The sequence below is a fragment of the Pelodiscus sinensis genome, chromosome 18 (assembly GCF_049634645.1).
Source record: "Pelodiscus sinensis isolate JC-2024 chromosome 18, ASM4963464v1, whole genome shotgun sequence".
Lineage (NCBI taxonomy): Eukaryota > Metazoa > Chordata > Testudines > Trionychidae > Pelodiscus > Pelodiscus sinensis.
Window position 1 is genome coordinate 35,019,899 of NC_134728.1, and position 27,754 is coordinate 35,047,652.

Consider the following 27,754-nt stretch of genomic DNA (forward strand, 5'->3'; position numbering starts at 1 on the left):
GGGGGGGGGAAGCCGCCTCCCCGTTCCCAGATGCGGGGCATTCCGACCCTCCCGGAGGGGCCTATTAAAGCCACGTCCCCCTGCCCAGCCACACCCCTGCAGGCTGCGCTGCTGAGCCCAGGAGAGGAGGTGGGGAGGTCTCCCCCCCCGCCTGGCTGCGGCAATGGTACGGCCGCGGGGAGGGCTCTCCGCTGCCCGGCCGGGCGCTGCGGCTGTCAGTTCTCCTGGCGGCTCCCTAGAGCGGAGGCCGGGCGCTGGCTGCGGGGCCGCGGTGGCTGGGCAGTGCGGTGCGCGGGGCTGGCTCTCCCTCTTTCCTCCTCCCCCTCCTCACTCCCTTCTCCTTCTTTGACATTTTTACCTCTGACATTTTCTTGCTCGGTGAGTATTTTTTCTTCCTTCTTCTTGGGCGGCTTCCCCCTCCCCGAGTCTTTTTCTTGTCATTAATTTAAAACACCCCCCACGTCTTTCCCACAAAAGCTTCATGGGATTTTTTTTCCTAACTCAGACCCCTCTGCTCTGTGTCGGCCCTTGCAGGGGTGAGGGTTAGCAACTCAACGCGCCTCCCGATGCACCCGCTAATTCCCCGCCTTGCATCCCTCTTCTTTCCCTTTTAAAAAACTGATTAAGCCCCCACCCCCCCTTTTTAAATAAGAAAGTCTGTTTTGAAAGTGTGTTTGTTTTAAGCACTTCTCTGCTTTCAGAGGCGATTATCCATCTTGTGGCAGGTGCGATGTTTGAATGCTGTGTGGGGTTTCTTCTTTCTCTTAACTTTTTACAATTTTTGTCTCCTCCCTCTCCTCCTTTTTTTTTTTTTTTTTTTTTTCTTGGCTGTTTGCATTGCCTCTTGCAAAAATACATAGAATCTTCTTGAGAGAGTTTTTTAAAATATGGATTTGTTGACAATGAGAATTCCCCCCACTTCCTTTTTAACTGTTCTTTGGGAGTTTGGAGCTTACAATGTTCTTCATCTGTCTGGTGATGTGGGGAGAACAGCAAGGGGGAAAGAGGACAGAGGCATCCACCCCGGTGGGCTGAAGGATGAGAAACATTCGTGTTTCCAAAAACTGTCTGGGTGAAATCCTGGCCCCACTGAAGTCAATGGCAAAGAAGCCATTGACTTGAATGGGGCCCAGATTTTGCCCGCAGAGTGTGGGATAAAACCTTTTCTACCTTAATCCACTTGGAGGGAAACAATAAACCTGTTCTGATTGGATGACAGACCATTCTGTGTCTCAGCGCTTTACTGATGGAAATATATTGACCCAGGTGTGTCTTGTGTTTTTTGTCGTGTATTTTTGAGGCTGGATTTGCTGGTTCTGTGCTATGTTCAAAAGAATATTTTTATCCCTTGTTGCAATCGGGGGTTCAGATTGGAAAAGTAGTAGTGAAATGATAACAGGTTATCTTATCGCACTCGTAAAATTGAAGCCCTGGACTCTCTCAGGCTAAGATTTTTGTTGTGCTTGTTGGAACTTATTTAAGATGCTTTGTGCTGACTGAATGCACTAATCAAATCCCATGTCAGCTTGAACCATACCTGAACAAAAGTGCTTTCTTTGTAGCCAATGGGGGCTGGAAATAAATCTTTTGTCGGTTATTGTTAAAACACTTTTTTTGTTTGCTTTTAAGTGGTAGTTTTCTTACATATAATAATTGGAGCTGACGGGTTGCCACTGTTCTATCTGTAGCTCTCCCCTGAACTTTAGAAGGTGGAAGGTTTTAAGGCTGCATTTGACAGTTCTGAGGCAGGATGCATCCTGTTTCATATTAAAGAGGTTATTATTGACTTGTCTTCTGTGAGTAAGGGCCATAAGCGTGCTAATCAATAGCCTGTGTCAATATGTGGTGTCCAGGAGGGACCTGATATGGGAGACCTCTGCATGCCAGAGTTCTGAATGAGAGAGAACAGGGCCTGGGCTCAGACCTGCATTTGCTAAAGCAAATACCTCAAATCTAGCCCATATTCCCCTATCTTAGATTCCAGTTGGGCTAATCCATCTCAGGTAGTCAAATTGTTGGTTCAGGATCTGTCACTTCTGGTTTGGTGGGGGCAGGTTGAGCTGGGTTTTTGTATCATCTCATTTTGCTGTTTCTTAAGAGTTGGTTCTCATTTTTATTTAGGAAAAAGTTTCATGTAAATGAACTAAAGACCGCAAATGCAGAAGGAGCTTCAAAGCAATGTAAAATGTATTGCATCTTTTGTTTACCTGAGATTCCTCTTCCCGCTCCTGCGGGTAGAAGAAGACACACATGTTGTGTGACCAAAACCTAGGCACTGTTGCACGAAAGATATGTAAGAAGAAAAAGCTGTTTTGAATCTCTGACAACTCACCCACTTCCAAAGATTCTCACAAAGATTATTCCTCATAGTCCTAGAAGTTTTTAAAACTAATTTTTTTTAGCTGGAGAATTGGGCTTGTTTGAACCTGAGTGCATATAGTAAGGCAGGTATTATTCATTTAGTTCTCAGGGGGCTATGAATGAAAGATTGCCTGAATGTTGAGGTTGACTGTCAAGATAACATTGTGGAAGAATTTTACAGGAATGGCAAAGCAAAAGAAGGTGCGTCCCTTAAGAACCATTTCCTGTAGAAAAAGCCGTGATTTTGGAAGGATGTTTTGCTTAGAGGTTGTAAGGGGTGGGTTAAGTGTCTCAATAGAGTGGCGTGTGTGAAATAATACTGTGTCTCTCCAAAAAGAAAAGTTGAAAGCATTCTCAACCAAGAGACATTTTAGTTACCCGTGCATCAAATTATTAAATAAAAGCAGCAGAACTTTCCATGATTTGTGTTGTGAGTAGCTGGCTGCAACAGGGACTTTCAGGCCTAGTATTTTATGTCGAGTCAAAGGAAATGGCCTCAGGGTATACAAATCTCAGCAGCTCCTGATACACTAAAGCTAATGCAGAATTTTCCAAAATGTTAGTTTTGCAAGTCGGAGATGGTCAAAGAGATCCACATCTCTTCCTTTCCCCTGCTTAAACGAAAGACAGGACTATGCAGCACTTTAAAGACTAGCAAGATGGTTTATTAGGTGATGAGCTTTCGTGGGCCAGACCCACTTCCTCAGATCAAATTCTGGAAGAGAATGGGCATGACCATATATACCAAAGGAATACATCTCTATTACTTTTCCCCCGCTTGGTCGTTTCCTCTTGTGTCCCCCTCCTGCGCGGGATTGTATCTTGCTATTTGGAGAAACACAAAAGGAATGTACAGTGTTTCTGAATTAAAATGTATGGCTCTATGTGTTCAGGTTTCAATTGCATTGGAAGCTAGTCTGAAACGCTGGCTTGATTTGAAACCAGGAGCAGGAATGATGGAAATATCTAGCAAGTGGTACATGCTGGGGGAAAAAAACCTGAAATAATGAGCTGAAGAGAGCTAGCATGAGGATAAAATGTCACAGCAAATGGTTTATAAATTCATAAAACACACTATGGGGAAAGAAGGAAAAATGTTTCAAGCAAGTAACAAGCTATTTTCTCATAACTATAAAGTTGTAATGAGGTAGTTAAAATATAATCCGAAATCGGTGCTTTTCATAACTATCTTCGTAGTGGAAGGTTAATCGGTAGAATTCACGCTGGTCTGAATCCCGCTGAATAATAAAGAGAAGCTCTTAGAAGAATCTGAAAGCGAACAGGCATTTTTCCGAGCTGAGTTATGTCGTTTTTTTGGATGCCTGAGGCCACTGCATTTTAAGAGGACGACCAAAGCTTTTGTTTTCAAGCTGGCCTAGAAAATTGCAAGGGATGAATCCAAAGAAGGTTTTCAGAAGTTGTCATTTGTGATTACATTGATTTTGCTGCTGCACAAGAATGCAGCCCTGTTCCTTTGCATTGTTTGAACTATCTATTGTCTCTCTCTTCTCCCCACCTGTATATTGAGAGTTTCTAGTTCCTCTGACTCAGAAGTGTATCTTGAATTAGAGGGTCACATTTCTGCCAGCTGCATTGCTGGTGTAAACTCAATTATACCCACTTTACAAAAAATGGGATTATGGTGATACAAGAGCAGAGACTGATTTTATGAGCAGCTTTCAGGCATTCTACAGATTTGACATGCAAGTGTAAGATTATGGCTTTACAGGTGGGGTACTGTTAGGGCTGGAAACTGAGATTCTTCCAGTGACAGACTATAGTGACGTAAAGTGGAACAAGGGAGGACTGTGTTTACTGTGCATGTGCTAGGTAACCCTCTATTCCTCTCTAAATGATACACATTCATGCCAATTGCAAAAGAGACATTTGACTTTATTGCGAATTCCCAGACCTTTCTTATATCCAAGGCTGCATGGAGCAGGTGAAGCCAGTTTCTGCTAGGTGGTGGACAGGAACCAGAGGCTGTTGAAGTGAATAAGAATCTTTCTATTGACTTCCGTCAGCTGTGGGGCAGGCTCTGGGGCCAGTGACTAGACCATCTGTGCAAAGATTGTAAAGCTGAACCTGTGCTCTGTAGGATCTTAATGATGGAGAAGACAAATTATCTGTTTTATTAAAAGCCAAATACTAGGCACCTCGGAGCTAACTGTTTCAATTTTAATAATGGGGTGAAAGCTGAGAACAGGTTGCTGCGTCAAAGTTCCCAAACACCCATGCTTTAGATGAGCAATATTAGATACTAGATATTAGACCAGGGGTAGGCAATAAACGATGATGGTTCACCAGGGCTAGCCTCGGGGCCAGTGGGCTGCTGCTGCTATATTGACCTGCACCTCCACAGATGCGAGTGATTGCAGCTCCCATTGGCCAGGAATGGCGATCTGTGGCCAGTGGGAGCTCTGATCCCTCATACCTGTGGAGGCACAGGTAAATGCGGAGGCACAGGTAAATGCGGTGGTGTCGGACCCTGTTGGACTGGATCTGGCCTGTGCCGGTATTTGCCCACCCCCGTATTAGATGATCAATTCCATATGTGCTGCCTCAGGAAGATTGAGTTGGCGGGACAGAATTCCTAATCGGAGGTCCTTAAGCTGTGTGGTGACCTGGACATGGAAGCAATGCTTATGACCAAAGAGTTTTGCTTGTCACGTTATGAGGATGGATGATACACGGATACTGAAGATGGTCTTCTACAGCCAGCTTGTTCACAGAAAGCACATTATGGGTGGTCAGCATAAGCATTATAAAGACACCTTAAAGGCCAATGTGAAGTCATGTGGCATATCTCCCAGTGACCTGGAAATCAGGACAGACTGGTTTGCTGCCAAATTATTGTATAGATTCTCAAACGCCATGAGAGTCAACCTATCCAGACATTACACGAAAAGCGTAGGATCTGAAAAGAGTGTAGTGCACCCACGGATGGGGGAATTTTTATGTGGCATCTATAATCGGATTTGTTGATCAAAGATTGGCTTTATTTCTCACCCACGGTGTCAGAGAAGATGAGATCCATTGATCAAGGCTCAGTCCATCTATCCATCCATCTGTCCGTCCACACAAGATAAGTTGTGATAGCATTAAAGGGGCATAAATAAAACCTTCCAAAGCCAACTTGTTAGTGAAATTATGAAAGGTGGTTATGATGCTGCAAGGATCCAATTCTAAAACAAACTCATTCTCCAAGGTAGCTGCTTTTCTTTAACTGTGCATATTTTTTTCATTATAAACAGTCCAACTTGAACAGAGAGAGGATGCTAATTAGTGTGACAATCTGTTCAGAGCAGCAGGAGTCATATTTGAACCAAACAAGTGTTACACAGACAGAGAAAGCTCAGCCTCGAACTCTGCCATGCAGACTCAAAATGACAAGCGTCTTCATTATTGAGCTTATCGGGGAACTAGTCTGTCAGCCCAGAATCTTTGTGTTGCTCTGTCTGTCTGCACAGGGCTGCTATTAGTTTGCACAGCTGCTCTTTCCACTCCAAAGGAGAGTGGCTCTTCCTTTTCTTGAAAAGCACAGGCAAGAGCCATTTCCAGTCTGCTCCGTGCAAGTCAGAAACAGGATGGTAGCCTAAAACGGAGACCACTATTTCTCCTCAGTCCTATCAGAGAGGATTGCTGCAGCGTGTTGGAATCAGACTTGCCTCCCATGGAAGACAGTGGGAGTTCTAGTGACTTTAAAGGACCAGGTTCTGCATTGGGCCTGAGGGAGGAGGCAAGAGCCACAACCCTAAAATGAGGGTTTTAGAGCCCAGTTGCCCCAGTGCCATAAATCTTCCTTGTTCCTCTAGTGCCCTTCATTCTTGGGAGAGTTTGCCAGTGACATTGCATTCGTTGCCTGCTTTTTTTTCAAACAAAATCTTTCCTTAAAACCGAAGGAAAGCAGATGGCACGCTTGGTTTTTTTTTAGACCACAGGCACAAGCTAAATGGCATAGAGACCTCTGGGCTCTGCCTGTCTCTTCCTGCCTGATATTGAAGTCTACAGCATCAACGCAGCATATGCTAGTTCCACAGGTGATTAGAAATGGACCATAGTGCAGCTTCATCATTCACATGGTTTGCCCAGCAGACAGCTTGGGCTCTCTCCAACCCTGGGTGCGGTTAATAGTCTATCTGTGTCTGATCCCTGTGACAAGTAGGTGTCAAGAAGATAAATGTACGAGGGGGAGGGTGCTAGCAAGTTCTGCTCCAGCCACTCCACTCTCAAAGTCCCAGCCCTAGCTATGCCCAGTGTGTATGCTGTGCCACTGCTAGTAAGAAGAAGCACACCAAAGCCTTCCAAATGGGATCCAGCCGTTCAGTAAAAGAATTAGGATGGACATGAGGGTGAATAGTGAAATCTATTCCATGTCAGTAGATACAGTGGTGATGGGCACCAGCCATGTATATGAAGCCTGACCTATTCTGCCAGAATTTGGTGTTTGTCTTCTTTTAAGAAAGGAATTCATTGCCTAACCAATTCCCTGGAGCCCAGCCCATGTTTTCTAGCATGGGGGAGTGTGAATAGAAGCTGCTGTACCTAATGCTCATCATCCTTGTGTCTAGATGCCCTGCTATATGGATGCTTTGCAAGACTTAAGATGAAACATTCATGATCTAACGAAGGGAAGCCCAAATCCCAGGCTTGCTTGCTGGCTTCAGGTTTGCTAGTTCTGTGCTCAGCGCTACATTTCTGTCAGACAGGTGTCAATGTGTCTGCTCTGCATGAGGTTGTTGGTTGCCGGGGAGAACACTCTTGTGGCTGTTGGATTGTGTTATAAAAGGAACACAGAGCTGTTGTCATACATGCAAAAACACCAGAAATTGCTCATAGTTAAATTAAACTTGACTGGACCTTGGATCTTGCTATTGAATTTAGGCCCTGATGGTGCAGTGCTTACTCGTGCTGGTGGGCCATAACTGAGCCAAGTAGCAGCATCGCATAAGGTGGCCTCAAAGGTTTGGGTAGCACATATGCCATTCACACCAGTCTAAAAATTAGCTGCTGTGACTGTTACCAGCACCTGCCATAGAAGCAGAGGTCCTGACCCTGCCAAGGTACCTGCGTCAGTAGACTCCTCTAATTGTGGATCGCTGTCCAAAGCCTCGAAGCTAAGTCCTGGCACTGCTGCTTTTTCAGTGATCCTTGATCAAAAAAAGCCCTATCAGCACCCTATACATTTACTGTAACAGTCTCTGGTAGGGTTGCCAGATGGTTTCAACAAAAATACCGGACACACTTGACATTCCATCACAATCTGCATTACATGTTATTTAGAAAATACTGGACATTTCTATTTTCTCAATTTGTTTCCCGAACAGAAAGCTCAAATACTGGACTGTCTGGTTCAAAACTGGACACCTGGCAACCCTAGTCTCTGCATTAACTGAATGCAAGAAATAGCTGAGAGACCCATGTGAGGGTAAAATTCCACCAAAAGATTATGGTATGATTTGAATATTCCACTGTATGAGATCAAACACATGAGCAATCACTGGCACTGAAAGAAACATCAAACATATTTTGTTTTAAAAAAACAACAACAAATGGTCTGGTAGCACTTTATAGACTAAGAAAACATGTAGATGGTATCATGAGCTTTCGTGGGCACAGCCCACTTCTTCAGATGACCGGAGTTATGAGTAGGGGATATGAAAACTCGAAATTAATAGGAGAGGGGAAGGAGAAGGGGAGAAAAAGAAAAAAAGGAAGGGGTGTGTGAGAGGGCATCATTAAGTATCTGGAGAGTGGGAACTTAAACCTAAGCAGATCGAAGTAAATAGATAGAAACTAAGACAGGAAGGATACCACTCACAGAGCTGTTATCACCTTCAGTGGTTATGAAGTAGATAATGTCCTAGCCAGCCTATATCTTGATTGAGTCCATTAGCATGTGAATTGAATTTGTGGATGAAGTGAGATTCCAGTCCTTCCCTATGTATCCCTTGTGGAGCTGGCCTGTGACAAGACAGCCACCTGCACATCTGTTAAAGTATGGTTAGGTAAGCAGAATATTTTGTTCTGGTTTTCAACTTAAATGTGAATGGAAGGTTCTTCTGGAGCAAAAGAAGCTGTTCTCCAATAATTTGAATGTGGTTGTGTACTGGCACTCCAGTTCCTCCGCTGCCCCACCACAGGGCTGGAGCACACAAAATCCCCCCCTAGCATCTGGGGTGTGAGGGGAATGTCTTTCTCTGTCAGGGGCCAGGTCCGTTAAGGGCCGACTGATTTTTCTGAGACTCGGTGGCCTCTGACCCAACAAAGTTTTCCCGTCCCTGGTTTATAAGCTTTTCATTAGAATAGTTCCATGAAGGTATTAATGCTGGGCTGTGTCTACACTGGGCCACTTATTCCAGAAAATCAGCCGCTTTTCCGGAATAAGCTGCGAGCTGTCTACACTGGCCCTTGAATTTCCGGAAAAGCAACGACGCTCTACTGTACAAAATCAGCCACTATTCCGGAAAAACTATTCTGCTCCCTCTCGGACATAAGTCCTTATTCCGGAACACTGTTCCAGAAAAGGGCCAGTGTAGACAGCCCAGTAGTCTTTTCTGGAAAAAAGCCCCGATTGCGAAAATGGCGATCGGGGCTCTTTTCCGGAAAAGCGCGTCTACATTGGCCACAGACGCTTTTCCGGGAAAAGAGCTTTTCCGGAAAAGCAGCCTGCCAATGTAGACGCTCCTTTTCCAGAAAAACTGAAAACGGAATAGTATTCCGTTTTAAGCAGTTCCGGAAATTCATGCCAGTGTAGACACAGCCCTGGTGTCTTGCCACACAGGTACAAAGGCGGAAGAACGCTTGCCTCTCTTCAAAGAACTGGGACCTTTCTGAGCTCAGCCATTAGCCGGGCAATCCTTGCTTAGGAAAACATGCAATTCCTTTGTCCGCTTTTATCCAGGCTCCTGGGCCCTGCTTGTTTATTTTCTACAGCTTATTGAATCACTTTGAAGGCAGGGCTAAGCATTGATCATCTCTTATGGCCCTTCCTCTTTGTTCTGTCAGCAAAGTTACAAAATGGACCCTAAATTACCTCTCTTCCTAAATGACCAGGCTTTGTGTTCTCAAAGGTGGCAGAGCTTTTTCATCTGAAGCATAAATCAGGGGCAGCTTTTGTGCCTGTCATTTGCTTGAGAACCTTCTCGGCACTGCCCTCCAGTGCTTTCTGCACGCAGCCAAACTTTGGGGCCCAAAGGCAAGCCAGGGTGTGATGAAAACAATCATGAGGCACCAAAGTGCAATTGGCTTCCATGATGAAAAATGCAGACGCCGAGGGCTTGAACCGCAGCATTGGGTCTTGTCTACAAATGGTTCTTCCCATATTAGCACAGTTGAAATTTTGTCCTTTCCGTGGGACGCAAGGGTGAGCACATGACAGAGCAACAGCAGCTGGAGGAATGCCACAGCTGGGTCCCTTGCCCAGGGCCAATAACCGTTGACTACACAGTTGAATATAGTAGCATGGGTGGTGGAGGGGAATCGCATCCTCTCTAGCCTTCATTTTCCCCACTCAAGAACCTGCCATGGTGAAGGGCCTCGAGAGAACAGAGCTCCCCATCTACCCACTGTGTGTATCAAGGCAGCAAGGCCTCACTTCTGTCGATATGGGGTGGCAGTACTCCAGTGTACTAACGGTAGGCTGCGAGTGTGGCTAATTCAAGGGAGGAAAGCCCGGATCCTGCCGCCCAATTATTAAGCTATTCCCTGGCATTGTATTCCTGGCTGCTACCTTATGCGTGCAGATATTTCTCTAACACCCTAATTCTAATCCTTACTACGTGCTGTGAGCAGAGAGAGGGCCATCAATCGAAATGTGATTTCTAAGCAGTGATCATGGAGTGCATCACGCCTTCATTATTCAGCTACTTGCCAGTATTAGCTCCTACAGTGTGTCTCAGTGTACTAGTTTGCATGTACGAGACCAGCACTTCTCTGCCTCTGAAAGCATACGGGGGATTATCCACGGGAAGGACTCCAAGCAGGGTTTCCATACTTTTATTTTCATTCCTTACTTTAATTGCAATGCCTTCTGCCGCTACACTGACCCCAGCCCTGTGGCCCTCTGGCAGATCTGTCTAACAAGCTGCTAACACGGATGGGGGAAACGTACAGCACTCCTCGCCTACGATTAGTCCATTTTTATATTGGCAAACGAAGGCCCTAGGCCACACAACCACTAGCCCCCGGTGGCTGGTCCCTGCCAGCCGACTTGAGCTCGAGTTTCACAGCTGTGTCGATGCCGTCTGGGCTCAGGCGGAAGCCACGGCTGAAGAACTCTGAAGCGGGACGGTCCCAGAGTTGAAGCTCCAGCCCAAACCCAGAAGTCGACTCAGCGGTGAGACAGCCCCACGGCCAGAGTGAGATGCGCCGGAGTCAGCTGACACCGGCCCGCTCTAGGCTTTTCTTTACTGTGCAGACGTGCCCTTAGTGCAGCGGTCACCAGCCAGTCGATCGGGATCTACCAGTAGATCTTGGAGCCTCTGACAGGGGATCCTGACTGGCTTGGCTGGGAGGCTGTCAAGTGCCTGCACGTCAGCTGCTCCTCCCCCCACTGCCCTGCTGCTCCTGCCCAAAGCCTCAGAACTGCCCCCGGGAGCCTCCCGCTTGTTGTGCAGAGTGGGGGAGACAGAGGCAAAGGGCATTGATGTCACTCTGCCCCCCTTTCCTGTACCCCATCTTCACAGAGCGGGGCCTCGGCGAAGGGGCGGGGCAGGGATATTTGGATTTGAGGTAGATCCTGGACTGACAAATTCAAAAAATGATCTTGTGCTTAAAAAGGTTGGAGACCACTGCCTTAGGGTATGTCTACACTAATCCCCTAGTTGGATCTAGGGAGGCTAATGAGGGCGACCGAAACTGCAAATGAAGCAAATGATATTTAAATCCCACGCTTCTTTAGCATGTTCTCAGTCAGTCGCTATTTTAGAAATTGACAAGCCCGAAGTAACTGCCCGCGTCTATACACGGTAGTGAAACAGGATTCCGAATTAACGCCCTAACTCGAATTAGCTGGTAAACCTCATTGCAGGAGGAATAACAGCTAATTCAAGTTAGGGCTTTAATTCGGAATCCCGTTTCACTGCCGAGTGTAGATGCGGGCAGCTACTTCGGGCTAGTCAACTTCTGAAATGGCGACCAGCTGGGAACATGCTAATGAAGCGTGGGATTTAAATATCATTTGCTTCATTTGCAATTTTGGTCACCCTCATTAGCCTCCCTAGATTGAACTAGGGGGCTAGTGAAGACATACCCTTTGTGAGTTATTTGACTTTCCCATAGTCCCTTGGGACGTCTGTAGCTGGCTACGGATTTGACCCACGCCTCCCAGTCCTGTGTTAACAATTAGGCTATCCTTCCGACTGTTACAAAAGGCTAACATCTTGTATGTACTCAATGCTGCTCAGGTAGCAGGCTTCTGTCGGGATGAGCACACTTTGCATCCAAGCAGATTGCTATGTGTAATGCCAAAAATGCAGCCTGCTGTGGAGTCAATCAAACTCCGTTATGCTTCCTAATGCCTGTGTAAACCAGAGGACCTGAGACTGCTGAAAATGGAACCAAAAGGCTGCTCTCCAGCCTTCTCTGAGAGCCAGCTTGTCAGAGGCTGGGAATGAGTGATGGGAGAGGGATCGCTTGATGATTCCCTATTCTGATCATTCCATCTGGGGCACCTGGCATTGGCCACTATGGGCAGACAGGACACTGGGCTAGATGGACCTTTGGTCTGATGCAGTCTGGCCGTTCTTATGTTGGTCTTGGTGCCTCTAGGTTACACATGCAACATTACACAGCAGTTTAGGGCAGGGAATGAAGAGGAAAGTTCTTCACCGTTTGACAGGTGGCTCCACAAGTCCGAAACTTTGCTGGATCACTGATGCAAGTAGAGCAATTCAAATGATTGCAGCAAATGTTGTCGAGTGTCTAATTGTGCCCACGAAAGCTCATGATACCACCTACATATTTTGTTAGTCTTCAAGGTGCTACTAGACTTTTTGTTGTTTTTAGTAAAATAATGGTACAACTAAATGTCACTTGGTAAAATGCAGAAGTTTTTCAGGCCTTCTGATGCACTGGGATGCTGTTTGTTACTGGATGGAGGCTTCAGCTTCTGTGTGAACAGTGATGGAGAGACGCCCTCTGTTGCTGACTGCAGTGAGGAAAGTACTCAGTTTTGGGATGCTGTTATTTAAAACATGTTTTTAATTGAGTGTGGAAATGGAGAAAGCAGATGTGTGGAAATGGAGAAAGCAGATGTGTGGAAATGGAGAAAGCAGATGTTTGGAGTTTTTTTTCCTGTGCCCAAGTTTCACTCTCTTTTTATTCCAAGTCTGAATTGTTTTGCAACTAAGAGGGAGTTTCTCTAGCAAGTGGACGGAAGACTAGCAGGCACAGTGACTACAAATGCATTCGCTGCTGCTGCTCCTCCACCCCTTTTTTCATAAGAATAAGAGTGAAGCTGTCTGATAAGAAAACCCGGTGGGGTGGAGCGAGAGGATTTTATAGGCACCTTGGGGGAGTCCTTCGTATGAACCCAAGTTCAGAGAACTTCAGACGCGGAGTCCATGTTAGCTGTTCCCACCATTCCTCTTTACACTGCACCTGTAGCAAGGGGCTGTGCATACGCACCCATGGCTCCTCTCCCAGGGATTCTCTTAGCCCCGCTGGGGGGAATGTAGTTCACCATATTTAGCTTAAGACTTTAAGTTTTGCAAAATGCCACGACTATGCCAATGTTGGTTTTCTGGGAGTTAATTCATTGTTTGACAACTGAGATCTGGAGCGAACTCTCCTGCTCTGAGCACGGCAGTGTTGTGCAGCAGGTCTCTAACTCTTTTGGTGACCTGAGGCAATACATTTCAGTTTTGTGCCTTGGTTTCCCCTGCCACATTCTCTCTATTTAGCGGATAAGATTTCTGTGACTGTCTCTTACTGTGTGTTCGGAATAGTCCCTTGCACCATAGGCCCTGAATTTATCTAGGGCCTTTGGATGCTTCTGTAATGTAAGTCGCTTGTTTGCATAATCTCCAGCACAGTGACCAGTTCATTGTGCGCCTGATATTTGTTCATTATTCTGAATTGTACCGGTAGCTGTAACTGAAAGGTTTTGGGCCTGTTGGTTCTCTCTTGGCTCCTCAGGTGACTCTGTAGTTCAGAACTTGGCAATCAGGCTGTGATTGGTCACCCAAATTACATAATATGCTTTCTGGTCCCTGACTGGATGACTAAGCCCTTGTCGATAGGACCAGGCTGACTATCAAGGAGAGATGGTGCATGTTAGGGACAAGACCTGGGAGAGGAGCAGGCTTAGGAATTTTTTAGTACCATCAAATCTCTTTACTTGTGCAGAAGAAAGAGCATTTTGTTAAATACAATTTTAAATAATGGAGATTACTCATCTCCTAGAACTGGATGGAACCTTGAAAGGTCATTGAGTCCAGTCCCCTGCCTTCATAGTGGGACCAAGTACCATGCCTGACAAATTTTTGCCCCAAATCCCTAAATGGCCTCCACAAGGATTGAACTCACAACCCTGGGTTTAGCAGGCCAATGCTCAAACCACTGAGCTATCCCTCCCCCTCTCCCACTGTATCCTAAAAATGGCTGGGTGCCTACCTGACCGAGGGGGTGAGAGAAATGTCAGGTGTGCTGGCTGGAGCATAGACTTCACTATCCATGTGCTCTAGTCCCAGTCTGACACTGTACCGGAGCACAGGATGGTGCCCAAGGAGTGCAGATGTGCAGGAGCGTTGGTATGTGAAGGAATACAAGCTCCACTCCAGGGAGTGGGAATGTGGAAGGAGTGGGAGTGCAGCGGGACTGCCTCTCGGGTTGGCTTTCGTTAAAGGGCTCGCAAAGGTAAATTGTATCTGTTCAGGCACGTAGGCAGCACTGAATTTATGTGCACACACATCGTGAAGGGCCACTCACATCTGCGTACTCTATGTAGGTCAGATACATGCTGGTTGTTTTATGAAAACAAAACTTGACAGCCTTGCCTCTATGCAAGGAAAGACAGAGAATCGCCCGGTGAGGGTGCGAACTCCATCAGGAATGTTTTGAAGGCCAGAGCCCCGCAGGGGAAGTGCATGCAGGTGAGCTGCAGTAGCATCGCCATGTGCTTCAGGTTGGGCCATTGAGCGCGAGTGATGAAAGATTTCTTTGCGCTGTGTACCCGGGGTTTGATGCGCTGTCATATCGGATTAGTTGTACAATGCAAAATACGACCGGGTTCTGGGCTGCTTCTAACAGATGCTTTTGCCTTTCTTTGTTCGTTATAAAGTCGGTGAAGCTTGTGATTCTTATATATGTAAATGTAACGCCCACTTTCTCCTGCTGTTGTATGTGTACCCCTGTTCCTGTGTCTACTGGTAGGGAAGGTGAGCACGGGGCAAAGTGATAACACCCCATTCAACTCCGCTGAAAGACTCTCACTGCTTCATGGGATCAGGCCGTGGGTGTTCAGCTCCTGCAGAGGGCCTGGCTGCTGCTATTGAGGCTGATGTGGAGGGTCCTCAGATACTCTGGTGATGGACAAAGACAAAGCCTAAGAGTTAAGATCAGGACATGCAGGGTGGTGTCAGGAGATTACCCTGCTGCTGTTGTAAGCAGAAGGCTACAGGCCCCGGGCTGTCAGCAACACGTCCTGTCTGATTCCTGTTACAAAGCAAACAGACACACAAAGATATTTTTCAGTTTTATTCCGATTTGATGCTAAACAGAGAGTGTGAAATCCCCATTTTCTGGGAATAATAATAATAAAAAAACGGTGTCCCTGCCCAGCACTTACATACCAGAACTGAACTGACTGTCTAGTGTGACCAAAATGAGGCAAGGTGAATATTTTTGTAGCACGAGGCACCCTTTGAGAATGAGCTGGATGAAGCTGGCACGTCTAGAGAATCCAGCCTGCCTGAACCTTTCTGCAGCTCAGCGATGAAATACAAGGGAGTGCGGATCAGCTATAGGCCCCTCCTTGGAGTGCTGCTAATGGCACTGGCAAGAGTGGCCGTCCCCTCCCCCCGTGACTCTGCAGCGCTTTCTATTTACCCAACAGCTGTCTGCATGCGTGAAAGTGTGTTTTTTATTCTTCTGGTACTATGGGAGCGTGGCCTCTGCCGAACAGCTCTGCTCTGGGTGCAGTGTGACCAGCTGGGACTGACCCTGGAACTTTGGATGTTACCGTCTGTGCTGCTAAGTTCTAGCGCTGTTAACCAAGGCTCATCAGCATGGCCCAGCTGCTCCTGGTAAGGACACGGGCCGCTCATGGAATTGTGGTGCTCTGGCGTTTCAGTACCTGTCCTCAGGTACCCTGGGAGTGCTTGGTACCTGGGGGCATTGGCAGCTTTCTACCACTCTAGTCCCCTTTCCACCTCTCTAGTCCCCTTCTCCTGGGGCAGCTTTCCCCGTGCCCCTGCCATGCAACTTAGCTCATCTTAAGGCTGCTCTTAATCGCACCTGCTTATAACAACCAGCAGGAGCCTCTTAGGCTGTGGCCAGAAGGATTCCTACAAAACAAAATGGCACCAGCAAATGGAAACTGGTTTTTCATGGCTTGCCTGCTGCTTTCTGACCAGTTCTGCTTTTGCATAAGGAGGGGCTATTTTACATAGTTCCTTCCCAGTGCGGGGTCATGCTGTAAAGTGTGGGGGCGAGTGTAGGGGGGACCCTGTTTTTTCGAAACTGCCCTTTCACACTGCATAAGGCCACTAGCAGCTGTTTCTAGAACCCCAGCCTGGTGGCTGCAATGAAGCAAAGTTTGTGAAGCAGAAACGCTAGATCCTGTGCTGACGACAAGGGGCTCCACATTACAATACAGGTTGAACCTCTCTAGTCTGGCACTCTCTGGTCTGGAAATACCCGTTGGCTGCCATGATTTCGGTTAGCCGGGTGTCCCCTTGTCATGGGTGTGGCCAAGTTTCACGCGGTCCCATAAAGTGGTTTATGGCCACCAGTCCTGGCTCTCTGTGTTCTGTGCTGTTATTTAGCTCGAATTTACCCCAATGCCTTCAAATAGCTCAGGAAGCAGGGGAACTGTTGGGGATGCTGCTAGACAACACTGACCTCCTGTGGTCCGGCAAATTCTCTGGTTCGGAGCTGGTCAGAGTTCGAACCTGAGGGTGCTGGACTAGAGGTTCAACCTGTACCAGCTTAGAGAAAGCAGAGGTTTGATCGGGACAGGGCTGCAAGGGTATACTCACGGGATCCCGGTGGGTTGCCTGGGCTGCTCTTGAAAGCCAGCACGAGAGTGTCTGTGAGCAGGGAATCGCCTCCCCAGCTCCAAGTGCAGGAGCAGCCTAGTTATAGACCCTGCACTGCCTGCTGGGGAAGGCGCTGCCTAACCGGATCATTACAGTATCAGGGGAAGCCTGTCTCATCACAGCTGGGCCCTAATGACAATAGCGATAGCATCAGGGCCAAGCCATTTTTCAAGCAGCCCGTTCCCTCCCTCTCGGGTTCCTTAGAACTGCAGTGAAGTCTGTCCTGACTGTGGACCGCTTGCCCAGGAATTTCCATGACAACCCTTTGTGGTTTCATAGAATCATAGAACCACAGAGCTGGAAGAGAACTCAGAAGTCATCAAGTCCAGCCTCCTGCTCTAGGCAGGACCAATCCCAACGAAATCGACCCGGCAAGGGCTTTGTCAAGCCGAGACTTAAACACCTCTAGGGATGGAGACTCCACTACTTCCCTAGGTAACCCATTCCAGTGCTTCACCACCCTCCTAGTGAAATAGTTTATCCTAATATCCAACCTGGACCTCTCCCACTGCAACTTGAGCCCATTGCTCCTTGTTCTGCCATCTGTCACTACTGAGAACAGCCTCTCTCCATCCTCTTTGGAACCCCCTTCAGGAAGTTGAAGGCTGCTATCAAATCCCCCCTCACTCTTCGCTTCTGCAGACTAAAAAGACTCAACTCCCTCAGCCTCTCCTCATAGGTCATATGCTCCAGCCCCCTAATCATTTTGGTTGCCCTCCGCTGGACCGTCTCCAATACGTCCACATCCTTTTTGTAGTGGGGGGTCCAGAACTGGACACAATACTCCAGATGTGGCCTCACCAGAGCTGAATAAAAGGGAATACTGTAATGACATCTCTGGATCTGCTGGCAATGCTCCTCTTAATGCAACCTAATATGCCATTAGCCTTCTGGGCTACAAGGGCACACTGTTGACTCATATCCAGCTTCTCATCCACTGTAACCCCCACGTCCTTTTCTGCAGAACTACTAATTAGCTGGTTGGTCCCCAGCCTGTAACAATGCTTGGGATTCTTCCATCCCAAGTGCAGGACTCTGCACTTGTCCTTGTTGAACCTCATCAGATTTCTTGTGGCCCAATCCTCCAATTTGTCTAAGTCACTCTGGACCCTATCTCTCCCCTTAAGCATATCTACCTCTCCCCCCAGCTTAGTGTCATCCGCAAACTTGCTGAGGGTGCAATCCATCCCCTCAGCCAGGTCATTAATAAAGATATTGAACAAAACCGGTCCCAGAACCGAACCTTGGGGCACTCCGCTAGAAACCAACTGCCATCCTGACATCGAGCCGTTGATCACTACCCGCTGGGCCCGGCCTTCTAGCCATCTCTCTATCCATCTTACTGTCCATTTATCCAATCCTCTTTCCCTTAACTTGCTGGCAAGAATATTGTGGGAGACCGTATCAAAAGCCTTGCTAAAGTCAAGGTATGTCACATCCACTGACTTTCCCATGTCCACTGAGCCAGTTACCTTATCATAGAAGCTAATCAGATTGGTCAGGCACGACTTGCCCTTTGTGAATCCATGCTGACCATTCCTAATCACTTTCCTCTCTTTCAAGTGCCTCAAAATGGATTCCTTAAGGATCTCTTCCATGATTTTTCCAGGAACCGAGGTAAGACTGACCGGCCTGTAGGTCCCTGGATCGTCCTTCTTTCCTTTTTTGAAGATGGGCACTACATTTGCCTTTTTCCAGTCATCCGGGATTTCTCCCGACCGCCTCGACTTTTCAAAGATAATAGCCAAAGGCTCCTCAATGACATTTGCCAACTCCCTCAGTACCCTCGGATGCACTAAGTCCAGACCCATGGATTTGTGTACGTTTAGCTTTTCTAAGTAGTTCCTAACCTGTTCTTTACCCACCACGGGCTGTCCATCTTCATCCCATCTTGCGTCACTTAGCGCATTAGTCCGGGAGCCCACCTTATCCATGAATACAGAGGCAAAGAAAACATTGAGTACTTCAGCTTTCTCCAAATCATCTATCACTAGGTTACCTCCTTCATCCAGTAGGGGCCCCACAACCTCTCTGATCACCTTCTTCTTGTTAACATGCCTGTAGAAACCTTTCTTGTATCCTTCACATCCTTAGCCAGTCGCAATTCCATTTGCGCTTTCGCCTTCCTGATAACCCCCCGGCATTCTCAAGCTAGACCTTTAAACTCCTCCCTGGTCATTTGTCCAAGTTTCCACTCTTTATAAGCTTCCTTTTTGTGCTTAAGTTCACCAAGGATTTCCCCTGTAAGCCAGTCCGGTCTCCTACCATGTTTGCCTCTCTTGCTACACGTCGGGATGGTTTCTTTCTGTGCCTTCAATAAGGCTTCTTTAAAATACTGCCAGCTGTCCTGGACTCCTTTCCCCTTCATGTTAGCATCCCAGGGGATTCTGCCCATCAGATCTCGGAGGGAGTCAAAATCTGCTTTTCTGAAGTCCAAGGTGTGTATTTTACTACTCTCGTTCCTTCCTTTGGTCAGGATCCTGAAATCTACCATCTCATGATCACTGCTTCCCAGGTTGTCACCCACCTCCACTTCCCCTATTAGTTCCTCCCTGTTTGTGAGCAGAAGGTCAAGCTGCGCACGGCCCCTGGTCAGATCCTTCAGCACTTGTACCAAGAAGTTATCCCCAACATTCTCAAAAACTGGATTGCCTGTGTACTGACACATTGGTTTCCCAACAGATGTCAGGGTGATTAAAGTTCCCCACGAGAACCAGGGCCTGCGATCTGGCAGCTTCTCTCAGTTGTCCGAAGAAAGCCTCATCTACTTCATCTACCTGATTCGGTGGCCTATAGTAGACACCAACCACAACATCACTGTTGTTGTTTGCTCCTTTAAACTTAACCCATAGACTCTCAACAGGTTTTTCTCCCTCTTTATACTGGAGTTCAGAGCAATCATAGTGCTCTCTTACATATAGTGCCACTCCTCCTCCTTTTCTCCCCTGCCTGTTGTTCCTGAACAGTCTGTACCCTTCCATGACAGCGCTCCAGTCATGCGAGTCATCCCACCAAGTCTCTGTTATCCCAATTCAATCATATTTCTTGGTCTGGGCCAGGGCCTCCAGTTCTTCCTGTTTGTTGCCCAGGCTTCTCGCATTAGTGTACAAACACCTCAGGTAACCAGTTGATCGTCCTATCTTCTCCCTTCGAATGAGGTGTCCTCCTTTGTTGCTTGTTCCTCTTTGCATTTCTTCCCAGTATCCAACTTTCCCAGTGCCCTGAGTCCTGGTTTAACTTGAGCTTGGATCCTCCAGTCCTGCAAGGTCCGGGGACCCTGGAGCAGAGCCCCGAGTTGGTGCCATTGCCATGTAGATGCAAGGGGCATGAGGCCTGCACTCAGGCTCACACGTGGGTTTATGGGGCAGTGATGGACATACCTTCGGGCCAGCGCTATCACGGGAGTGTCGAGGATGTCCATCAGGCTGTCCTCCGGGTTGTGCCCAAAGCCACAGCCTCATCCTTTGTGACTGATCATAGAGACCAGGAAGATTGGCCCACGGCTGGGCACCTGGCAGTGATTTATAAATCTCCGTGAGAAAGGGGAGAGGACAAATTGAGCACAAGTGTCAGTGAGACTCTTCCCTCTTTCTCCATTGTTCATCAGGACCCCCAGTCACTGGATGGGAACGCCGCCTCCTGCAGGGCTGCCAGCTGAGTTTGGTGCCCGCCATGTTGGGGATTACTCTGCTGAGCACTTGCTACCAGCTCTGCAAGGCCCAAGCCAGCCGCCTATTCACATTTGGCAATCCGCGCGTTCAGCCTGAATCCCCGTCCAAGCAGTGCAAGTGCCGGGATTCCCGGACCTACAGATTGCTCCAGTGTATTTTAAGTAGTGGTGAGAAATTCCCCAACTCCTGCTCAAGAAAGGAATGTGCCTTTGTCTCCAGTGGTGCACTATTGATCTTCTGAAAGTTTATCCTTTGTGTACTCATTTCTGATTGGGCCTGACCAGCTCTTAGCGCTCGCCTGAAATAACACTTGCCGTGACTCTCTTCAGTGGGTCATTAGTGAAGACTTATACAGGGCCTAGTGTCAATAATCCTAATGTTGCTTCGGTCATATGCTCTGCAGGGGAGTACTGGCTTTTGCTGTGTGCGCATTGGCGGCAATTGGAGCACTGTGGGTGGGCTCGGAATGCAAATAAGTCTTTTAAATGTATTAAGAGCCTGCTGACTAGTCGATTAGTTGATTAAACTAAATTTAACATCCCTACCTCTGCAGGAACACTGCAAACGGCGCCTCTGTGTGTGGGAAGAGGGAAGGGTAGGGCCCCTCTGTGCTCCAGCTGCTGAGATTGGAGGCCAGCTGATTTCACCCTGGAATTTGAGCAATTTGGTTTGTTTTCAAAGTTACCATTGCTAAGAAAGGGAGCTGATTTCTGCTCTTGGCTACATCTGGAGGTCTGTGCAGTAGCTCCATTAACCTCACTGGGGTTCACCCTCTCCCGCCCCCCCAATTATTCTGTCCTGCAGTCCTAAAGCCAGCACCGAGTGATTCATGTCAATCCCTGCAACCTGACTGCAGCTCATCAGTGAAGAAAAGGCCTTGTGTGAGCACACTGGCAGTCTTAAGGAAACTGAGGCGAGAGTTCCTGGCAGTGGGCTTTGCGCCACTCCTGGTTGGCAATAAGTAGGTTTGGTTAGTTAATTGTGCTGTCTCTACAACAGTGTTTTCCAATTTTATTTGGCCACGGAACCCTTTTAAACTTGAAAGAATTTCGAGGAACACCTAATACAGTGGTGCACCAGCCGGGCCTATGGCTGCCAGGGGAAAATTGATGGAGCAAAACAAAACAAAAAACCCACTGCACCGGGGAAAAGTTGTCGAGCAGGGGAGGTGTCTGAAAGCCAGCAGAGAACCGCAGAAGGAGCCAGCGTCTTTTGGTCTGTCTCTTTAAGGGGGGTGGGTCAAGTTCTCGTGGAACCCTTACTTTCACATCGCGGAACCCCAGGGTTCTGTGGAGCACCATTTGGGAAGCACTGCTCTACCGAACTGCATATCTCCCTTAATCTCCCTCCGGATTTAGCAGCCAAAGGGTTATCTCTGTGGAAGGAGTGGGCATATCCGTTCTTATGCCAATGATGTGCACACATATCGAAGAAGTTAGTTAAACAGAAATTAAAAGGCACAGTGACTAGAGCCAAATCCCTGCAAGCTGCATGGAAACATTTTAAAGACACCATAATAGAGGCCCAACTTAAATGTATACCGCAAATTAAAAAACATAGTAAGAGACCTAAAAAAGAGTCACCGTGGCTTAACCACCATGTAAAAGAAGCAGTGAGGGACAAAAAGGCATCTTTCAAGAAATGGACATCCAATCCCCGTGAGATAAATAGAAAGGAACATAAACACTGTCAAATTAAGTGCTAAGAAAAGCAAAAAAAAATTTTGAGGAACAGCTAGCCAGAAACTCACACAATAGCAAAATGTTTTTTAAGTACATTAGAAGCAGGAAGCATGCTAAAAAACCAGTGGGTCTCCTAGCCTAGACAATCCAGATACAAAAGGAGCAATCAAGAATGATAAAGCCATTGTGGAGAAGCTAAATTATTTCTTTGCATCAGTCTTCATGGCTGAGGATGTTGGGGAGATTCCCAAACCTGCACCGTCCTTTGTGGGAGACTAATCTGAGGAATTGTCCTGGATTGAAGTGTCATTAGAGGAGGTTTTGGAACAAATAGAAAAACTTAATGTTAACAAATGTCCAGACCGGATGGCATTCATCCAAGGGGTCTAAAAGAACTCAAATGGGAAATTGCAGAACTGTTAACTGTGGTTTGTAATCTATCCTTTAAATCGGCTTCCGTACCTAATGACTGGAAGGTAGCTAACGTGACATCAATATTTAAAAAGGGCTCTAGAGGTGATCCTGGCAATTACAGACCGATAAGTCTAACGTCGGTACCGGGCAAATTAGTCGAAACAATAGTTAAGAATAAAATCATTAGGCACCTAGAAGAACATAATGTGTTGGGCAAAAGTCAACATGGTTTCTGTAAAGGGAAATCATTACTTACTAATCTATTAGAGTTCTTTGAAGTGGTTAACAAACATGCGGACAAGGGGGATCCAGTAGCTATAGTCTACTTAGATTTTCAGAAAGCCTTTAACAAAATCCCTCACCAAAGGCTCTTGTGTAAATTACATTGTCATGGGAGAAGAGGGAAGGTCCTTTCATGGACTGAGAACTGGTTAAAAGACAGGAAACAAAGGGTAGGAATAAATGATAAATTTTCAAAATGGAAAGGGGCAACTAGTGGTGTCCCCAAGGGTCAGTTCTAGGACCAATCCTGTTCAACTTATTCGTAAATGATCTGGAGAAAGGGGTAAGCAGTGAGGTAGTAAAGTTTGCGGATGATACTAAACTGTTCAAGATAGTCAAGACAGAAGCAGACTGTGAAGAACTTCAAGAAGATCTCACTAAACTTGTGATTGGGCAACAAAATGGCGAATGACGTTTAATGTGGATAAGTGTAAAGTAATGCACGTTGGAAAAAATAACCCCAACTATACATATAGTATGATGGGGGCTAATTTAGCTACGACAAATCAGGAAAGATCTTGGAGTTATCGTGGATAGTTCTCTGAAAATGTCCACGCAGTGTGCAGCGGCAGTCAAAAAGGCAAATAGAATGTTAGGAATTATTAAGAAAGGGATAGAAAATAAGACTCAGAATATCTTACTGCCCCTGTATAGAACTATGGTACACCCACATCTTGAGTACTGTGTACAGATGTGGTCTCCTCACCTCAAAAAAGATATTTTGACCTTAGAAAGGGTTCAGAAAAGGGCAACTAAAATGATTAGGGGTTTGGAACGGGTCCCATATGAAGAGAGGTTAAAGCGACTGGGACTTTTCAGTTTAGAAAAGAGGAGACTGAGGGGGGATATGATAGAGGTATATAAAGTCACGAGTGGTGCGAAGAGGGTGAATAAAGAAAAATTATTCATTAGTTCCCATAATATAAGGACTAGAGGACACCAAATAAAATTTAATGGGTAGCAGGTTTAAAACTAATAAGCAAAAGTTCTTCTTCACACAGCGCATAGTCAATCTGTGGAACTCCTTGCCAGAGGAAGCTGTGAAGGCTAGAACTATAACAGAGTTTTTAGAGAAGCTAGATAAATTCATGGAGGTTAGGCCCATGAAAGGCTATTAACCAAGGGGTAGGAATGGTGTCCATGGCCTCTGTTTGTCAGAGGCTGGAGATGGATGGCACGAGACAAATCGCTTGATCATTGTCTTCGGTCCACCCCCTCCGGGGCACTTGGCGCTGGCCACTGTCGGCAGACAGGCTACTGAGCTAGATGGACCTTTGGTCTGACCCTGTATGGCCGTTCTTATGTTCTTATTCAGGCAGCAGTAAAACACAGAATGGCAGCAACACCTCTAAGAGGCTGGAAGAGGTGATATCCGCATATCGATTATAGTGGAGGCTAGGTCAGACTTGCAGCTGTAGTCTGGTGGCTGTGCACTGAGTTCTTGCTGTCCACAGCAAAAGCACAGCTTTCGTACCCAAACATGGACAGCCCCTTTCAGTCCAGGGGGCAGATGCTGAGCTCATTATGGCCCTAATTCCCATGAATCTCAGGGAAAACTGCACCTGCCAAACGAGGAGAGAACGGACTCCACTCACCGTGTTACATTCATGTGCTTCTGTGCAAACAAGATCAAAGTTCCAGATGCTACAATAAGTATGTTGCAGCTGCTTGCACCAATGTTCTCTCTAATCTTTTCTGTCCATGCACGGAATAATTTTCTGTGCACTGAGGCATGTGCAAATGTGCACCACCAGTAGAAATAAAACCCAGCTGCAGGGGCTCTGCCAATCAACTGAACCGCATTTCAATCTCTCCTGGGTGGCTGCACAAGCGCCCAGATTACAAGGAACGCTGCATGATGCTATTGTGGACATGAGAACTGGCCTTTCTGGAAAATCTTACTTGGTTCTCTTTTCTGCTGTGTCATTGTGCAAATTGTTGGCCAAGTTTTAAGGATGCGAAGGAGCCTGCCACTTGGTCACTGAGGTTTCTCAGCAACTGACCATGAAATTCAGGTTGTAATGCTGCATTGGGGAAACTGCACCAGTTTTAAGGCCAAGAGGGACCATTATGATCATCTCGTCTGACCTCCTGTATAGCGCAGGCTGGAGAATTTCACCAAGTGATTTCTGCTACAAGGCCCATAATGTCCTGAAGGGGAGAAAATCAGAAGCTGCCAAACCTACTGCCATTTCACAAACCATTCGCATTTGATTCCTGACCGATTAAATCTCGCTCGCTTCTCCCCCCCACCCCGTTTGTCCCTCTTTTTCATCTGAATCAAGAACATTGTCCTAATGACAGCTGAGGGAGCTGATCCCAAGCACAGTAAAGTCAGGAGAGTCTCTCGATTAACTTGGAGGGCGGCACTTGGAATCACATCCATATTAGGCCAGATGGGTGACTCTGCTCCAGCCCTCTTGCCCGGCTCCCAAGGCACAAAAGCCAGTGAGATGGGATGGCTGGCCACAGGGGACTTTCTCTGCTTTGGGGAAACCCTTGGCTGGCATAAAACTAGCCTGTGTGGCTCCAGCGGGGTCTGGGCAGGAAAAAGGGTCTGGAGCCCTCCCACAGATTGTCCTTAAGCTAGGGTAACAAATGTGACAATCCCTAGTCCAGAGACTAAAGCTCACTGAAGTTAATGGAAAGTCTTCCAGAATGCAGCAAATTTCATACAGATACAAATGGACCAATGTCCACAAGGAAGTGGTCCCTGACCTCTCCTCAGCCACACCCACCAAAACCGGCATTGCCACGTATCTTGCTCCATCACTGTTGGGCCCATTTGGATCCAGGTGCCTCTTATGGCCATGGCCTCTTCCCACAGTACGGATGAGTTTGCATTAGAGCCACTTGCTTCCCAAGGAGCAGGATCCGTGGCATGTGAAATTCAAGAATTAAATCCATACACATTTGCTCAGCCTCCCGTATTCAATCGAGCAGGCCAGCTTTGGCTGCAGCCATGGCAGTGCTGTTCATCCTAATGCAGGGGAGACAATCCATGGAGGAAGCTAGCGTGGTTTTTAGATAGTCACTAATATTTTCAGGGAGGAAAGAGGTTAGAGTGATTTCATTCTCCCTCCTTCGCCTTTGTTCTGCCAATGGTGGTTATTTTTAAATTACTCAAGATATTGTGAGTTTGAGGAGTTTTCTTCACTCCATTGTTGTCAAAATGTCAATTCTAATGAGTCTCCACAAACAGGGATACCTAAGTGGTTTAAGCCTTTAGGTTAAACCAGCAGCTGATAACACTTTGGATGAGTCAGAAAGGCTTGTGTGTCTTTCTTTTTTAATGTTTTTCAGCTGGAATGTCTTCATCAAAATTAGATATTTAAGCTTAAATAAAACCATGATGCTTTCTTGCCAGCTAGCTGCAAAGCTGCTTGCAATTCAGTAGCCAAGGAAAAAGCTCCTGTAAAATAACAAGGATTGCAAATTAATAGAAGATTAAATTAACACATAATTAGAAATTGCTAATACTCCCCGTGAACAAAGACTGATCCGGTGAGACACTTTATGAATTGAACGGTAAGTGTACAGCGCCTGGTCTCGGCCCTGTCTTTCCTCCCGCCTGCAGATCAGTTCCACAATTATAATTTCACAGAGGTTTGATCTGCAATTGATTTCTTTGAGATAATTCAATTTAGATGCTCGCTTCCTCCAGGGTAGAAAATGAGAGAGGATGAAGTGTATAAATCCCAGCGTTGTCCATGGGCGCACTCAAACTGCTGGCAACCAGCCAGCCGAGATTCAGTGTCTTTCGCTGACCGTCTGGGCGGAGTGTCACGCATTTTAGGGCTTAATTAGAAAATGATCAGTAGGGTCCAACTGCCAGGGAACAGGGCCTAGGCAGAACACAGCGACTCCTCAGCTGCTCTTTTTTGTTCTGTGCAGAGGCATGCCTGGAATGTACCTCTTCCGATGAATTCCACTGGCATGAAGGATACTGGCATACACATGTCTGCAAAGCCATCCTCCCTGGCATTCCAGCTAAATGGGGCTAATGGGGAGCAGGCTGCCAGGGCAAGGCTGTGGGTTAGCTGTTTCATGTCCGCAGGTGTCAGAGGAGGTACCACCCCAGTGGCAGTGTGGAGCGCGTCCGGCCGGGAGGCAGTTTGGAGAGGGGATTCCTGTCGTACCAGGCCAGTCCCCTCTTCGTGCCTGCGCGGGGGCTGTTAAGCCAAATTCCTCACAGGTACAGCGGGAATGTTTCCTGTCTGAAGACCTGGAAGCCAGGAACCGGGGCTAGAGAGGCCTGTGAACTCATCCCCCAGAGTCTGAACTCGCTTCTCGCCGGCACCTGCCCTGCTCACAGCTGCCATGTTCTGGAGCACTCCTTGGCGGAGGCGGCGGCAGCGGGGGGGGGGGGGCAGTTTGCTGTAAGTGACTCAGCGACGTGCAGGAGTTGTTTTACAATCAAGTGTCCCTCCATGTCTAGTGCTACCCTCCCCCCTTCTCTGGCCCAGGCTTTGCCAGCCCTTCAGGACTGGCCAGGAGTCACCCCCATTCAGCACCACTAGCCCAGTGATTCCTGAAAGCACCCTGGAGATTTTAATAGGCTATTTTAAGGAAAAGACGTTCCATCAGGTGGGGTGGGGGCGGAAAATCTCCCAGAAGAGCTTCCGTCGGAGCTGGCAGCCCTAGACTGTTTTCTCCAGCATTGTCTCTTCACCCATATATCCCCCCGGCCCTCTTTCCTTTCCCAGGCGTCTTCCCTGCATATCTCCTCCGCCCTCAAGTCTGTTCCCCTTTTGATCCTTCTGCATCCCCACCAGGCCCCTCCGCCTCCATCCACCTTTCCGCTAGGCCCCTTTGCTCCTCACGCACATACATTCTCCCTCGGTGGGTGGAGCATAAGCATATCGTGCTGCTGCTCCCATGGAGCAGGGCCAGGAGGCCTGTGAAGGGAATATGGCGGAGGGCTCCAGTCGCCTCCGTCTCCTGGGCTGCGTCTAGACTGGCAAGTTTTTCCGCCAAAGCAGCTGCTTTTGTGCAAAAACTTGCCAACTGTCTGCACTGGTCACTTGATTTTGCGCAAAAGCACTGACTTTCTACGGTCCGAAATCAGTGCTTCTTGCGCAAA

General features: G+C 47.3%; 1 protein-coding gene across 5 annotated transcripts in view; it reads left to right on the forward strand.

Moving 5' to 3' along the window:
* Positions 1–212: 212 nt before the first annotated feature.
* Positions 213–27,754, forward strand: part of RALY (RALY heterogeneous nuclear ribonucleoprotein) — a 221,553-nt gene continuing 194,011 nt past the window's right edge. For 3 of the 5 annotated variants that reach the window (XM_075901528.1, XM_075901521.1, XM_075901523.1), the window contains exon 1: positions 214–378. The gene's annotated coding sequence lies outside the window, so the exon portion shown is untranslated. Of the gene's footprint in view, positions 379–27,754 lie in introns of all 5 variants that reach the window. The other 2 variants (XM_075901522.1, XM_075901526.1) reach the window with 1 other exon arrangement.